The 17,168-nt window shown below is 39.8% G+C and overlaps 1 protein-coding gene across 10 annotated transcripts in view; it reads right to left on the bottom strand.

The window, feature by feature from the left end:
* LOC119647833 (neural-cadherin) overlaps positions 1 to 17,168 on the bottom strand; it is a 1,165,868-nt gene that overhangs the window by 102,125 nt on the left and 1,046,575 nt on the right. The gene's annotated exons all lie outside the window — the stretch shown is intronic.

The following is a 17,168-nucleotide window of genomic DNA, read 5'->3' as shown; positions in this document are numbered from 1 at the left end:
CTGAAAATTTTATTTTTCCTGTGGGATATTATATCTTCGCTTTGTTTAGGCTAGCAATTCGAGTTACAACCCAATAGGCACGACGCCAAAAGTAGCGACCCCATAGCTGAGGTGGCAAAAACTTACTACATAGGTCCTGCATCCTCGATTCACAGCTCCTCGACCAAAAGATATCATACATGCTTATAAGGGAAGTATTGAATTCATATAATTTCTTATCTAAGTTAAACCAGGCGAAATGTATAGCAGAATGAAACCCTTTCGCAGGACATCCGCCTTATGAATTTCCATTTGTTCAACAGAGGAATATACTGAAGCTCGCATAAGAATATTTTATTTTGTAAAGCCATTTCAGTGTGAGCGCCTGGGTGTCTCTGGAGGGTAATATAAAAACCTCGAAGCGAGAAAAGATAGAGAATAAGCCGGAACAGAAACGCGCATTGAGCTATCTGGTGGGAAAAAGTCTGAGAGCTGGCTTTGCCAAGGCACTGTTGAGCTGCATCCAACGAATGTAATTTAGTGCCATGTTTTGTGTTTAATGGACGTTCCCTGGTGTGCTTCATCTTATGGTTTGTCGGCTTTTTCCGCATCCATCGTTTGTTCGCACACAGTAACCATTCATCGCAGACACATTCTAAAAGACCTTCTGTCCCCACCGATTCGCCCAAAAGGCAGTAAACAACCCTTTGCCACCGTAATCCCAATGTTATGAGCTGAAACCGCTCCGCCAGTGATATCCAAGGATTGATGACGTTTTCCGAACGTTGATTTCGTAAGAGCGCACACAATCCGCATTTGACTTTGCGAATGTTTTCGAACCAATCCGCTGTTTTGGTTCAAACTATCGTGATTAGGAAATGAAAACACACATACATACAATCGCGCTGGGTGCAGGCCACTTCCAAAATCAAGCAGAAGATGAATTGGTTTTGCTATTGTGGGACTGGCAGAGAAACGAATGAAATGGTATGACACAAAAAGCTGGATAGAGCCATGGCTCTGACATGCACTGGCGAATATTTCATCCCAAAAATACGAGAGTGCATGGAGGAAAGTCAAGGGGATGAGAAGGAAAACCCAGTTATTTCGGGGACTTGGCACAAGTGCAATTAAAGAGATTAAACTTAATCCTCCAAGTGAACTCAAGTCCTTTTCAATTCTTAAATTCAGATTTGTTCCAGCCCGCGATTCAAGTGGTGGAATGCGGTACGCTTGAAAAACAAATTCGGGGAAGAATTACCTTAGTGGGTTTCCCTTCCACTGCTAAGGGTCTAACTCCATTCCATCGCTCTAATTGCTCATTCTTTTCGGTTGTCTTCTCCCATCCGCTCGTTAGGACTTGCAAATCTACGATGATTTCACACAATTTATAGTCTCGATCCGCACAAACAATAGCTTTGATGCAAGCCTTCATTTGTAAATTCATCTCCGTCAAATTTCAAATGGATGTGGCTTGAACAATACAACGTAATTTACAATACAATTTGAAATTTACGCTGAATCCGGCGAATGGCTTAATTTATGATTTTCAAACTATCCAACAGTTTATTGTTTTTCGCAACATCCTCCGTAATAATTTTGATACAAGCATGTCAAGTTTGATAGGCATCGCCGCTGTCATTCGAATAATGCAGGCGCTCGAGTTATGCACCAGTGCGTCCAAAGGAACATCGGAAAATTCCTAGAAATCCAAAATTCTGCAGCAAGTGGATTATATCCCTAGGCTGAATAGGATTTTGTGTCAAGTCTTCGAGGGAGCAACGAAATGAACACTTGAATATTCTCCCTGGAATCCCTCGAGAATTTGTAGTCCTCTTCAACAGTTTCTAATAGTGAATTACTGTCATATGGGGTTTTGTTGGTAGTGTAAATTGATCCATTGTGAAATGGAAAAATCGAGTTTCAGTCCGACGATGAACTGTGACGATTTAAAATGGAAGAATAAGCCATCGCGAGTAGCACAGAAGAAGAACAATTTATTTAGCCTTTGGTATCTGCAGCATCTGGGCTAGTCTAGGTCTACGGTTTCAATGATTCCACCGACATATATCCTGACGAAAAATATTTATAGTAAAGTCGTTCTCCTTCGCTGTTTGGAATTTGTCAATAATGATCACACTTCCTGAGAAATTTTATTGGCGACAGGGTCAGGGTAAGAAGGGCCTTTTGGGCCCTTTCTTCGAGCTTGAACTTGATATTTATGGAAAGTACCAGATCCTTTTTGTTGTGACATAGAGTAATTGCTTTCGATAGCCAAGGCGTTGTTCATGTTTTAGTAGCACTAACATTTCAAAATTTGCAGGTTGCTAACCCACAAATTTCCATCCCTTTTAGTCGCCTGTTACGACAAGCATGGAAGGTAGGTAGGTATCAGTGGCCGCTCCGGGGAGCCCAGTTAGCGCTTTGGTGCGCCGTTTTGATGCCACAAACTCCTAAGACCGTGACTGTTGTTATAGGAACAGGGAAGCAGAGTCCAGCTGGCTCGGATCTTCAGAGCCAACCCGTAGGATTCACCAAGGAAAGCAGCTCTCCGACCCTGCAGCTAGAAATCTCACTAAGGTCCCCAAAGAATGGTTTACCCAGTGTCCGCAGCCTGACTCGAGCCAGAGGCGGGCAATCGCAGAGAAAGTGCATGAGGGTTTCCCTTCCTTCTCCGCAGCTTCGGCAATGCGAGTTGTAGGGTAAGCCGAGCCCAGCGGCATGGTCCCCTATGGGCCAGTGCCCCGTGCGGACCGCCGTAATCTTGAATGCATTTGCACGCGTCTGGCACAGGAGCTCTCGTGATCGGGCTATATTATAAGCGGGCCAAATTCTCCTTGACTTGGCACAGCTTGTAAGCCTTCGCCATCTCAGGCCCGCGGCTGCTAGGTAGTGCGAGTAGACTCGGCCCCCGGCAGCCGCCACCGGAACACCGACTGTATTCCCCGAGGGACTGCCAAGAGCAGAGCCTTGCCTGGCCAATCCGTCAGGCCGCTCATTCCCCATGGAAGATTTTGAGTGTTTTCTTGAGACCCAACTCACAGGGCCGATTCAGGTAACCGCGAGCGGTAGCTAAATCCCGCCAAGTGGTGCATGGTAACCATGTAATCAATTCTATCCCCTCTGCTTCAGTAGCAAACGATCTAACCCAAATTAACATCCGAGTTGGCTATTATTAACCACGAGGACAAATTGAACTTTGACCATTGCACTAAAGTGCAGCACCAACAAATCACAAAGAGTACCGCTGATATGGACTTGAATTCTTCATATTTTAATTCGGCACGTAATAGAGCATATGAAGGAAACCACCCTTTATCTGCAGATATGTTTTCGATTAGTATGCAAATGGTCAAAATAGCGTTCAGTGGTTGACAACTGGCTTGAAACCTCCCGTGCTCACAATCATCCTTTTCGTGTACGCGGGAGATACTTTGGCTTTACAAATCGAAGATTACCTTGCAAATTGCGAGCAAATCGTGCACCAGACATATTGGAATGATAGTGCCTCTCAATTCCCTCTTAAGATTGTCATTCTTGGAACCATTCAAACGGGTCGACGAATCCATGTCGAGAGAATAATTGAAGAAGATAATTTTTTATATACACACACACATCTCACAAAAGCGAACATTTAAGTACGTGCTTTTTAACGTTCTTTTGACTTATTTTAGTCATTTTTATTTTATCGCTACCAACGTCCGTTTACGGCGACGAAACCTATTGCGCGATGCAAGCCTGCGCTAGTATTCTAAGAATAAGCTTGCTTTTTTCCACCTCTAATGAGACTGTCTTTTAGTTTCATTATCATCAAACTTAATGCTGCACAAGCATCTAGGATCGGAATCGAACCCGTGGTAATGAGATCGAGAGGCTGGGGCTCAACTGTCTCGCTTACAGCACTCGTCAAATTAAAAATACCCAATATAACCCATTCGAACAAAGCCGCGTTTGAGATATTGCCATTTTTTTCTTGTTACGATATCAGTAATATGTTTGAACGCAATCTGTTATAAGTTTGTGTGTGATAGCTCTGTGAACGAGCCAGCGTTGTTTGCGTCCTGTGAATTTCGCAATACGGAATTTAGTTGAGCAAAAAGATTGCCTAATTTTGTGTTCCTAACAAAGTATTTGGTGCAGAAAAGTTTAAAATGTTAACGGTTGCGTGGGTTAGGGAGACTCTGGTGGTGCAAACAGTTTAAAGCAAGCCGTACTGTGCTTGATAATTTACTTTATTGCGGTGATCCAACCACCAAACGTTAAGAAGATTATGGTTATAGATGAGGATCAGGGAGATAATAACCGACCTTGAGGTCACTTTGGGTCCATACACAACATTATACACGATGTCTTAGGCATGAGAAAAGTTAAAGCATACTGAGAGCACTCTATGTGTTGCAGAAACATTATCACAGTGATCCAATCTTGAACGCGCTTCTTGGGATTTTTCCCAGTCCTACGACTTGAGTTATCACTTCGCGGAAAGCAGTTGTTGAAGTAGTTGAAGTATATGCCTCAAGCAAGTAGTTTGAAGATTGGAAAAAAAAGTTGACGTATATGGATTGCATACCCAGATGGTACTGCCTTCAACCAGATAGAATCGAATCTTAAAGATTTGTGGAATAAAGACCAGCCTAACCTGCCAATTTGAAATTTAAAAACTGAATAGCAGAGTAGTATAAAGCTACTGCTGAATTTCGCCAGTAGGTCCATAAATCTGTGATCTGGAGCAGACTTTCAATATAGCAGCCGAAGAAGTAGTTGGATTAAATTCCGGCGCCGAAGATATGACTGTTTTAATGGCGAATAACAGGAAAAGTTTGAGGGAACATAAGGCACACAGAAAATATTCAGCGCGACACAAAAGGAGGAGGAGAAAAAACTATGAACACCACCGACGAGTCGCCGCGGAGGACTACATTCCAATGGGCGAAAACACGACCGAACTACGATAACATCCGGACTTAAAACAGTCCTCAAAAGAAAAATTGGACTTAATATAAGAAAGGGAGCTTTGGATAGTGTCGGTTTTGCAATGAGAGTTTAAAACCAAGCTTGACTCAATAGGGAAATTTTTGTTTAAGGAATGAGGAATTCTAAGCCCTCATTCACTTTCTACCGGTCCGATGGGGGAGTAACTTGCCCCTACTTCGGTCACGCTTTTCCTAGGGCAGAGTTGAGTGTCTGATAAGCTGCGTCTGTCCTAGACGAAGCCGTAATTACCAAGCGACCCGACGGTATCATTGAAGGACCGACGTCAACGAGTCACCGCCGCCAACCCTTCAAAGATTGACAGGAAGGGCTGACGAAAGGAAGCAACAATAGATTTAGAACATTTGTTGAGTAGATTATATTATCAGAAGTAATTATAAAGGACAACCAGGTTAACATTAGTAAATAAATTTCAATCGATCTACAAGAAAGCGATAGAATTGGATAATCTAACGTATTCCGATTGGAAAACGATAAATAGGCACCACAGCTGCAAAGGCAGCTGGAATTAGCGACATCTATAGGAAATTTAGAAGGGATTTATTGGCATTTAAACAATTTTCTCCCTCTCTCTCTTTTGAGCCGAAAAATAGTTCTACAAAGAACATAACTTTAGCTGGGATTTGGGGGGAGAGTGAGACTTATGAGTCAGTCATCGGCCTTTGAGGAGGCTGAGAAGCTATTGCCTAGAAATTATCTAAAGCACGAAACATCTGAGGACCTAGTGAGAAAATTGCTCAACATGAGGCAATCTCCTAAAGAACCCTTGACAACTTTCTGTATAGATTGCGACAACAGTTCAGCACCTGTAAAAAGGCAGCCATGTCAAAGTAGGGGTCAGTGGCTAGCTATATACATGCACAGCTCCAAGACTTTTCAACTGGTACTTTGAAAACTAGGGTAAACCACGCACATATATGTCAATATCAACGTCTATAACAAAACACTAGAAGGTGTAACATAGCGGGCTCTGGACATGGAAAAGCTGCAGCAGTCGGCTTTCCACAGTATAAATTCTGCGCAAAACAGAAATTGTTGAACTTGTTTTGCACCAACTATGCAAAATACATAGTGTCCAGCAACCGAAAACTACCCACCTGAGCTTGACTAATATCCAAGTAGAAGAAGCACAAGCAGGAAACAATCAACTCAACCGTGGCAGACAAACAGAGTTAAAAGAGCACCCTAAAAAATATAACACGTGCTTTTTGTCTTTCTTTTTACTTCAAGCGAAAAGACACATGTAACATATGTAAAAACTACAATGATGATGTTCAAACTTACCGTAGGCAAGACAGTGCTCTAAAAGGTAGCGTAGCTGTTTGTGCAAACAGACGCTACCGAGTCCAGTAGGATACGTAACCCCATAGTGAGGTACGCTTAAATTTGTAGGAAAACATGGTCGAAACAATAGTTGCCGGATACCAGTCGAATAAATAGTTAAGTCGAGTGAGGGTAATAAACACGGGTGAGCGTAATACTGACCACATTAAGTATATTTTTTTGAGTGAGGCAGCTCCACGGACCTCATAGTGGGAGTGATAATAGCGGAAACAATGTGGTGTTTTGTCTGTAGCCCCCAATTTGTATGGTGCCCGACAATTGCCATAATGTTTAAGCAGAAAATGATATCAGCTCCTTAATAATGTTAGGATATTAGGACAACTGGTACCCTTAAGTTCCGAACATTATGTAGACTATGCGTCAGGATCATCGAATGTGAACTTCCAAGAATTTCTTTCATGATAATAAATTTACAGAACTTCATGCTCTCATTTACCAATTCCGCCTCAACTCTTCCTTTGCGGATTATGTTGTCGGTATTCGTTTTATTAGAAAACTTACTCTAAATTCGGTTTAATTCTGAACTGAAGTTTTGATCATCCACCAAATGGCGAACACTAGTGAATTTTTTGGTTATTTTTATGTGTGATTGATCGCCTGGCGCTGCTAAAGTTCCGTATACTAACGATAGATATTTTGAATAATTTGCAAAAAAAATGAGAATGGAATTTGTTCTGAAAACCTATCCCTACGTACTCGAGGAAGGCAGTTAGATTCAAATCTGTAATTGGACTCATTTGAAGCGACTATTGCCACAAAAGTCCACCGAAAGTTATCTATTACCATAGAATAGCGCGCGATGCCAATATAAACACATATGATCCAGGAGAATTCCTGGAAAATATACTCTGGGCCCGGTTATTTGTGGTTGACTCCTTGTGGGAGTTTCATCGTAGCTGTCATATATCGCGGGCAGAGTTCTGTGGGCTCAAGTGTGGGGTTGTGACTTCCTCCTTAGTTATAGGGAGGGTAGAATACTTAGCTTGCCAGTACCACTGTGCCAGTCGCGGCGGGAATCTCATTGCGGTAGCCAAATTAATCCGCGTCCGAAGAGGATCGCGGGATTATGCCTACATGGCAGGTACTCACGCTAAACCCAATCATGTACTAAAAAGCATATTTACCCATCATGAAAATTAAGTCAAAATAAAACGCAACATCTGAATGAAAACAATGCTCGAGAGCGAATCGTTTAAATAAAGGATGTTAAACTCTAGTTGAGTATGTTAACAAGGCTTCGCTTCTTCGTGTTTTCAACAAATTATGAGACAGGAAAGAATTTTAACCACATTTCTTCTAGACTCTATAGGCAAATATGACCAGTGACTTTAAACGGACAGAAGAAATCCCATTAGAGAAAAATAAACATTTTTTTATTGAATTCCATTTCTCAAATCTTCTTGGTCGGTACATATTACAAAATAATTCATTGAAAAAACAAAGTGGAAGTGGGTTTCAATGTAACTACCCTAAATGTCTTGTCATCTTCACTTTTGCTCCTAAACCACTTTGGTTGAAGTTTCCATAGTAAGTAAGGACCTAACAATAGGCGAAATGCTTTTTGCAATTTATAACTTTCCTCACACTTCCAGGCATACATTTTATTAAGTTCTCCAAAGTCCCCCAAAATATTTTTCCTTATACTTTCTCATCCCGTTTCAGAATTCCCTTAGTCAAATTGCAGGCGTGTTACAACTATAGCTAGGGACGTTAAGCCTCGCAAGCTGCACGCCATTTTTATAGAATTGTCCACTCCTCCCTCCTCGCTTTACACGACCCCAACGACAGTCAGTGGTTTTCCCTATAGTTGTGAAACGCTTAATAAAGGAGGAGATTGCGTTGCGTGCGTGATACCTAAGTGGTACTTTCCTAAAGTTTGAATGGAGCCCATCGTTTCCATTGCTGTCAAGTCGCATGCCCATTGCTGTCATGCAAATTGTTTTAATTGTTTTTGTTATTGTTTCTGATTTTCTTGTAAAAAATGACAGAAAACAGCAAGGCGTGCAGAACTAAAGGGGAGGAACCACACCAAAGTTGAATGGGACAGCTGGTAATAGAAATACTACGAGTAGGTGACTCGTGTTTTCAAAAAGGGTGCAAAGTTTTGATGCTAGCTTCGGATTAGTCTGATAGTGCAAAGGATGTTAAAAAATGTATGATGTCTAAAAGAGAATTGCTGCGCGAACAGGATGATGGATGACATTTCAGAACCGGAGTGATGATGCAGAGGAATGCCAGGATAGCCTAAAGCTGCTGTGTAATTATGAAAATTACAAGCATGACGATGCAGATGATATTCAAGAATGACAGTGTCAGTTCAGTTTCGGACGCGCCGCTTGAAACAAAGAAGCATATTCCCCAACGATAGAAGTTAATCACAAAGGAGGAGCAATAATGCAGTCAATTTTTACAGGAAGGCGTTGCCAGAATTTTGATTGCTATATGCTGCAACCACCACCCCATTGCAACTCAACGTGAAAAGGCTACCTGAATGCATTTGCCTGGAAAGAATAACCATAGATAACCATGTGACTCTTTATATTTTTTCTAAATCCTATAATCCTTATCTAATCCTACTTTAGACAAGAAATCTAATTTAAAATTTAATGCCAATGATAAATTGCAGAGAATTGTTTAAAAGTCACTAAAAGCAAGTACCAAAATTTGAATTCCTGTACGTGTTAGTCTAATATGTAGCGAAATTTCCGGAGCAACCATTATTTGGGTACTACTCTTTTAGCAACCTCATCTGAAAATGCTACACACTGAGCTAAGCAAACCGATTTTCGCAAACTTGGTTTAAAATAACAAACTGTAAAAAAAGATGTCAATGAATTAAAGCGAATAGATTTAGTAGCAACGCCACTTCCAAAATACTACGGGTCCATAAGAACATGTTGAAAATGTAGTACTTGGGAGTAACACCACTGAATTTTGAATAGTATTAATTAGGTGATTCAAAAGGGTTATTAGTTCTAATTCGCGCGTTTTTCTCGTAAACTAAGATATTTGAAAAGCTAATTGCTCTAGCTCCATTAGTGATACCGAACAAGGCTGCTCTTCCTTCGAACTAAGCTTAGGACTAGCTGCCAACATATGAGAGCACAAATAATATTGGAAAAAGTATAGTACAATTTGTAGTGACTAGTGAAGGCATATGTTCCTGCGTTGAGCAATCTATGGTACTCAGACCAACTAAATTGACGTGCATGCACAGCAAATAAAGACGTTTGGTTCAATTGTTTTGATGTTCAAGGTACTCCAAACTGAGGTATCACCATTTGTTGAGCGACACCAGGAAGCTATCATAATTAGCGATGGAGGGCTTTAAGCAATGGGGAACCAAAGTTCAGAAGCTAACCGTTGACCCTGAGGCAATTTGTTTTGTATGTGAGTCTCGATCTTTTGGCAGGGGATGCAGCGACGACCCCATCCGATGATTTAATTGACCATCGATGGAAAAGTGATGTCACTTTGGCGGGCTTTGCACTTCACAAATACTTGCTTAATCTCAAATGTCAGATCATAAAAGGAGAGAGTCGTTTTTCCTTTGATACTTTAAGGTAAGTTTTGCAGAAAATCACCGCTGATTACATTGAGGTCACCAAAAATTATGAAAACGTAAATACTCCGGCACAGTAAATAAACAAGAAGGAAATAAATTGATCGAAAGTGTTAAGTTTATTATCAGAACAGTGACGGGATTAGGAAAGTTAGTTTTTGGTAATCGGACTGCCAGTTGCTCTGACCTGAACCTTTCTTCTCAAATCAAATAGCTACAATTAGAGTGTATAACGAAAACTCCCATATATGGCATATGTTGGGAATAGAATATTTAAGTTGAAACGGGTACTTAACAAATGGATTTTATATAACCATCACGAAATTGCTTCAAATAAAGTATTTTGCGGATACAGTTTCAATATCTACGGAATTCAGAGACGTTTTTTCCTTGTCGTTGATACTTTTGCCATGGACGCGTGAAATTAAAGAAGTAGGTATTAAAGCAAGTAAAGAATGAATTAATCTAATTATCCAAAAACATTTACTACTTAGATATAAAGAGGAGAGAATCAGCCCCTGAGTACTTATATTTATCTTGTACACTTGACGTCCCCATCTACCAGAATATCCAGAATTTATTTACGAACCACAATATTCCTATAAATGGATGCGATGCTTCAAGAAGAATTATGTCTAATGAGTCCGTAGACCTCCTCGCTACAGGATAGGTATCGTCTTCTAATAAACCTATTCTGAACATACATCCAACCAGTAAATTATAGGCAGTCAGAATGACCCCAATATCTCTGGACATCTAACTGATTTTCGGCAGTATGTTTGATTGGTTCTGACAGGAAACTTTGGTATGTTTAATGGCATTTATTCCTTGAATCTCATTCTCATGGAAAGCCTGTTCCCAGTTATTGACAGCACCAGCATTGGCCAATACTGTCGCTTTCTATGCCCCAATGGCCAAAAACCCAGACTAGTTCCACCGCATTGTATGTATCTTTGTATTATAGATATTCATAGATGATCAATGGGTTTTCCATTCTGATTTTGAGGAGGAGGTACTTGACTTAAACTTTAGATTATGATACGCTTGTCCTTCAATTGGTCCTCAGACATTTAGGTTATCATCCTCAGGGTTGGCTATGTTTCAACCAGAAAACTTGCTTTATATAGTCCGAAGGAGAAGATCAGAATGAATCTCCTTCGCCGATTACACTAAAAACGAATAGGCGAAAATCGACTAAATGGTAGCAACGTCCCCTGACAAAGCAAAGTCCTTCACAGTTCATAAGCTGAGAGAGTTAATTTATGTATACCAAAAGCGTCTTACCTAAAATATAATAGTTCCAAACAGTTCTTAAAATAAATTGCCGTCTCATTAAATTCAAAAAGATAGGAAAATGTGAAATGGGGCCCGATCAAGGTGAACTCTTGACATTTTATCGACGTCAGCTTTTCTTAGATTAACCAGCGACAAAACAATGCCTTTATTTCTTTTGGAAATTCTAATCGGCGTTAATGCCTCTATTCAAGGAATGAGAATATAATGGGCTAATGTAGATATCACAACCATAAGCACAGAATACATTGAAAAATAAGAGAGTGGATTGCACACAATTTCTTTGGAATTAATGGCCGGTAAAGCAAATTTGCGCGAAGGTATCCAAACAAAGAAATTTAATTTGATCATCCAACCCGGCCATCAAAACAATCTTGTTGAAAACCCTTTGGGAAATAACAAGCCCATTTGAAAAAGTCATTCTAAGAAATGTATTGAAAATAAATGGCTACGAGTAACATCTTTTTTTTCAGCTGGAAAGATTATTAAGATTCTCTTCGAAAACGGAATATGATATTTATACGAAATAGTAGGCTGATGTCAGCTTCTGAAATATGGAGTAAGTCGGGGGTGCCATTTAAAATTCTTAGAATTAGAATAAGAGTCACGAAAGGGTAATACAAGGCTCACAGAAACCTACACAAAACATTACCTCAGTTTAGACTGCAGATATTATCCGAGTAACTTTAAATAGCGTCAAGTATTTCGGAGTTGAAATTTTAGATTCAATAATTTGCGATATCAAAGGCAACAGTTCCATTAAACTGGTTTCAAGTTTCTGCATATCTCTGCTTACGCAAGATTTAGATCTAATCTTTAGAGAACAGCCCCATTGGTGCCTTGTGAATACAGTGGTAACCAAATTTATGAAACAAAAATACCAGTAACATCAGAAACATTTGGAACATGTGGAATGTGGCAAAGTTGGAAAAGACGGCAATGATTTTGTTTGTATTTTTTGCAAAAATCCTTCTAACATCCTGGGCATATTATAATGTAAGACTAGATCATATTATCGTTGAAAACAAAGAATGAATTTTCGTTATTTTGCGCTAGAACCACAGGAAGAAGTTCCAGAAGGCAATCCATGCCTTTTTTGTGTGAAACAAATTAAAATAGATTCAATGTCTGTCTGTCTGTATGTCCAACACACCAATTTAATCGAAAATGGCTCAACCTATTGTCACGAAATTTGATGAGCACGTGTGGTCTATTGATCCTTTTACGTATAGTAAGTAGTGCCATTTTATCTTGAGTTTAAGGGGGGGGGGGGGGGAGTTTCAATTTTTGAAATTGGGTCCGTTAAATATCTGGTCATATAAAATTAATAATAACATGCTACCATATTTAAGGAATTTGCCCGGAAACCCCTTCAGTTCATCCTAGATAGGACATCATCAAGTTTGCAGTAAATCCAACTATTATATTATTAACAGAGCTATATACGTTCAAATTTTGGTATTTCACGCCAATATCTTGCGTCCTAAGATGTTTGTGACGTCAGCATCATCTATGAGTCGCGGGCTATAATGGAATACTTTTTAGCTTCTTTTAGTTCAGTACCGATTACCCGACACAGATATATGTATATACTTGCCAAGAAGACTCTACACAGGAGATTTAATTCCCAGCCCATTCTTTTAAATTTGATAGAGACGAAAAATTATCGCACATCTTCGACCGCGATGGGAGTTGCGCGACCAAAATCCCGCGCATAAGGACTAGTGCTTGTGTCGTGTATGTGATGCAATGCATTGGTGTGCGCCCACTTGATTGCGAGCACATGGTCGCGAGTTGCTGTCAGTACGTCGCAACATATATTGTAACAATAGATGTTGCACAGTTGTTTATGGCTTCGTACATTCCAGCGGGAACCAAAGGTACAGCTCAAGAAAACCATCTAGGCGACATCGTCACACCAATATAATAACCACATCCATCTCGGGCGCTTTTGTGCACGGAGTAAAGAGGAAAATATTCATGATGATATTCTGATCAATTGCGTACATACATATATATGTATGTATATTATACAGGTAATGTTTGTTTGTTTAGGATGAGCACAATATCTGTTGTTAATATGTAAATATATCTTGGAGTTTGAAAATATATGAAGAAATGTTTTGAATTGTTAGCTGTGTACGAGTGGAAAAACGTACATATTGAGTTCCCCATATAAGATAAAAACAAAACTTTATAACCAAAGTGCCGAACTTCCGGTATTCTGACTTGTTTTGAATGGGGTATCTCTCTCACGAGATTATTTAATTCTTTTGGGTTATACAGTCAAGCCCATCCCGTTTAGTTCGCCTGTCAGTTGCGGCTGACGAGTCTGCGGTTGACCGGCGGCCGTATTGTGAATGGTATACAATTGGTCTACCAGATTTAACTATTCAGGCGGCCAACCGACCAGACGTGATTGCTTAGGCTGTAAGCGACAATTTCGTAGGCATTTTTATCGCTAATGAACATATATATATCAAATATATAAAATTCCTGCCTCAAAGGTTTTCACGCCTAGTCTAGAACTAATGATGTTCTGGGTTGCCGGTACATATATGGTACTTTCAATTCTTCAGCTCTTCCGGCGTGGCTGACCGACCGAGCTGAACGTGGATGGCGTGCTTTTGTGCTTGCTACTTTTTTTCACTACGACTCTTTTGTTTTCTGCGTAATACTAGAAGTCCAGATTTGGAAGATGTTTTGTGCTCCTGGGATTACTAGCTTACATCCTCTACACAAATATAACAACCCTAGCCCAAAGTTGAAAACCGAAGTGGGCGAAGTGCACTATTTTTAAGATGACTTGCTGTTTTATTGTTCACAAAGTAAAAAGAGCACGGGCCAGAACAACTAGAATAGTTCAGAGCTTATGATAGGAAGCTCAATGACACTTTACATAACCATAACTCGCAATTTTATTATTCACAAAGACACCAGAGAATTACGAAAAAAAGTAGAGGGCATTAGAGAAGCCTTACGACTTGTCATTCTGTTGTTTACAGAGCAAACTGAGAGCTAAGGAGGGAAAACATACAACGTTTCAGTCCTGCCGATTCAGTCTGGATATTTCGATTCTGGCGTTTCAGCGCCGTCAATTTGGTCATGCCAAATCGACCTCACTGAAATTATCAGAAAATGGGATAAATATCCTAGTCTGGTTGTTCAGACCATTTGAATGAAGTCCTGAACCAATTAAGGGCTCTCGAACTTGCAGCGACTTTTAAGGTAGGATATTCTCAGAAGCTGAGGAGTTATTTCAGACAAGTGCCCGAAATGAACTAATAAAATTAAGGAAAGCCAAAGCTATCAAAAAATGTCATGGTGTTTGGGCTGTGCTATTGATCAATTAAACAATGTCTGACTATATATGTAGCAGCACATCGGCTTCTATTCTGCAATATAAGAATCTGCAAGGTCAACTCTAGTGAAACACTAAAGAAATTCAGACACGAATTAAAATATTTTTCTAAAAGCACTTTCGGTCTGCAATTTCTTTGTGGGATCGTCATGCACGTATTCCTGCTCCAGATTATCAATAATTTATAAGCATATACAAGAAATATACGCAGGTTGAACAAGCAGACATTTCTACCTCCTACAAGGTCACTCCACAAGAAGAAATGAGTCGGTATGGCTTCCAGCAATTAAGCAGCAAGAAAGGAATCGTGTGGCGCCTTTGAGCAGTGATCGATCATGTACAGACGCATTTTCAGACATTCCATAAACTTGAAGAAAATCACTCTCAGAAATTGGAATTTAATTCTCGGTTGAGTAGTTTTCACTAGCTCCCTAGACCCTTCCATTTCAGTCTGGTGCACGCATTCGATACACTTTTTTCTTGGCGTATTCAATCTTGTCCTTTTTGTGAACTCCTAGGATACATATTGTTCTGTATAATAGGAAAAAAAACATTTTATCTGGTTTCGTTATTTCTGGAGCTAACAAGTTTTCGTTGCTCTTAAACTGGCGACTTTTTACGGTGAAAGAAAAGACCCTAATGCACTGCGAAGGCATTTCGAAAGTATATGTGAAAGCCTTGAAGGCCTCCGTCTTGCATGGAAATTGTTTCAGCTTCCATTATAACTCTGATGGGATAGAATTGCAATAAGGAAACAAGGTCATGCGAAAAATACAGTATCATAAACTACATCAGAATCATTTATTGCGTGCTAGAAGCGAAATCCTTGGAAAAATTCATTCAATGCATTTTGAAAAGAAATGTTTCTCCTTTGCGTTGTTTTCGAACGAAGAAGTTTTTCCTTTCATTTTTCTCCCTCGCGAAAGGAATGCAATGGAAAAACCTTCGCTCAATAGAGTACGCCATCGGAAAATATTCGAAAGTTTTTCTAAAGTGTCCCTTTTCTAAGGAATTATACATGCACCATTCTTTACTGGTTTCAATTGAGCGCAAGCAAATCCATTCTCTTAATTACGCAAGAATTTAATTGAAATCGATCTACCCAGTAAGGCCACAGCAACCACCACCACCATCTAAGGGATACTCCCTAGTATTTGTGGGGACCCAGATTGAGACAAGTAGGAGAAAAATAGTATCTGCATGCTAAAGTGTTTTTTCCTCGAGGGTATCCCGTTCGTCTGGCGGAACTGCAAAACAGTAGCTAAATTCTGTAAGAGTGGAAGAACAGAATTCGAGGACTTTTGTAAGCAAAAAGCAGTCAAAGTAGACCAGAACCACAGCACCCGGGGGAAGGGTGTTATTACAGGGAATTGTTTTTAGCATCAGACAGAAAATGGGGTATGCACATTTGAATTTTTGGTTGAGCAGAATGTCCGTAATTTGCAAATGAACTTAAGGTTGGAGTCATTCGTTTGTTTTATGTCTGGTATACAAGGACTCATGCCTGATGCAAACAAACAGTAGATAATTATTAAAAATATTTCTGGACAACCGCCAGATGAAAAGTACTCGAGGATGGCAGCGTTTTCAAATTCTAGCGCTTTCACGTAGAGCTCGGCGTAATGTGTGCAGAATATAAGAGAGAGTTATATTGCTTTCGGTGCAGTATGGTTGAGTTAAAATGAATTTGAACGTTTCCTCACTAAAAATGGATTAAGTCCCATCTGAGGCACTTCCATGATTGCAAATTTCCATAATCTTTTATGGGGACTCAACGCCATGTAAAATTATTAATTGTAGTTTAAATAGTTGTTTGCTTTTGTTTTGTAAAATGATCTGAAAATTCGTGAAGTTTGTGAGTAAATGATAATATTATTTTGTAATTCAAAATTAGCCCCAAAAACGGCGAATGCTAGCGATCATACCAACGAAACTAAATAGGGTTCGTTTTGTAGTTTGCCTAAATATTTAATTAAATTGGTGGCACTATGTAGCCAGACCAGGAATTTTCAACGGGAGTAAGGTATTGCAGCGAATAGTCAACATTATAGAAAGATAATTACTGAAGAAATGACTCTTGCTCTATGTTTACCTAAACGATCCAATATCAGCTGGGTTGGGAGATGAATAAATATTAATCCGAATTGTATATTGGCTACGAAAATTAACAATTAATGAAGATTTAGGCCATCCATAAACAGATGTAGCTACACTGACATTGACGTTTGTCTACCTCTTTGCTTTATAGGGGGGGGGGGTATTAGGGAATACAATGTTAATTACTGTCAGCTGCATATTTTCATAGCCTCATAACCAGTAATAGAAATAATGATGTCCTTAACGTTCAGACTACTGAGTGATTGTCGTTTACACTAATAACATAAAAACAATCCGATGCACCCGTAGGATACTTACTGCCCTATAGGCAGTTCAATCTAGCTATGTCAATTTAAAGATGTGCACTACAATTGCAAAGTTTCCAGTACGTGCATTCATGATGGACCCATTTCCTCCGACCGGGACATGAAGAATTCCGAAAAGAAGTGAAACGCTGAGCAGGTACCAATGATGATTGAAACATCTTCATTGAATCCGGAAACTGATTTCCAATATCAAGGCCTGGATACTGAGGATGAA

Source organism: Hermetia illucens, chromosome 1 (genome assembly GCF_905115235.1).
Source record: "Hermetia illucens chromosome 1, iHerIll2.2.curated.20191125, whole genome shotgun sequence".
Classification (NCBI taxonomy): Eukaryota; Metazoa; Arthropoda; class Insecta; order Diptera; family Stratiomyidae; genus Hermetia; species Hermetia illucens.
This window is presented reverse-complemented; position numbering and strand designations above follow the sequence as displayed.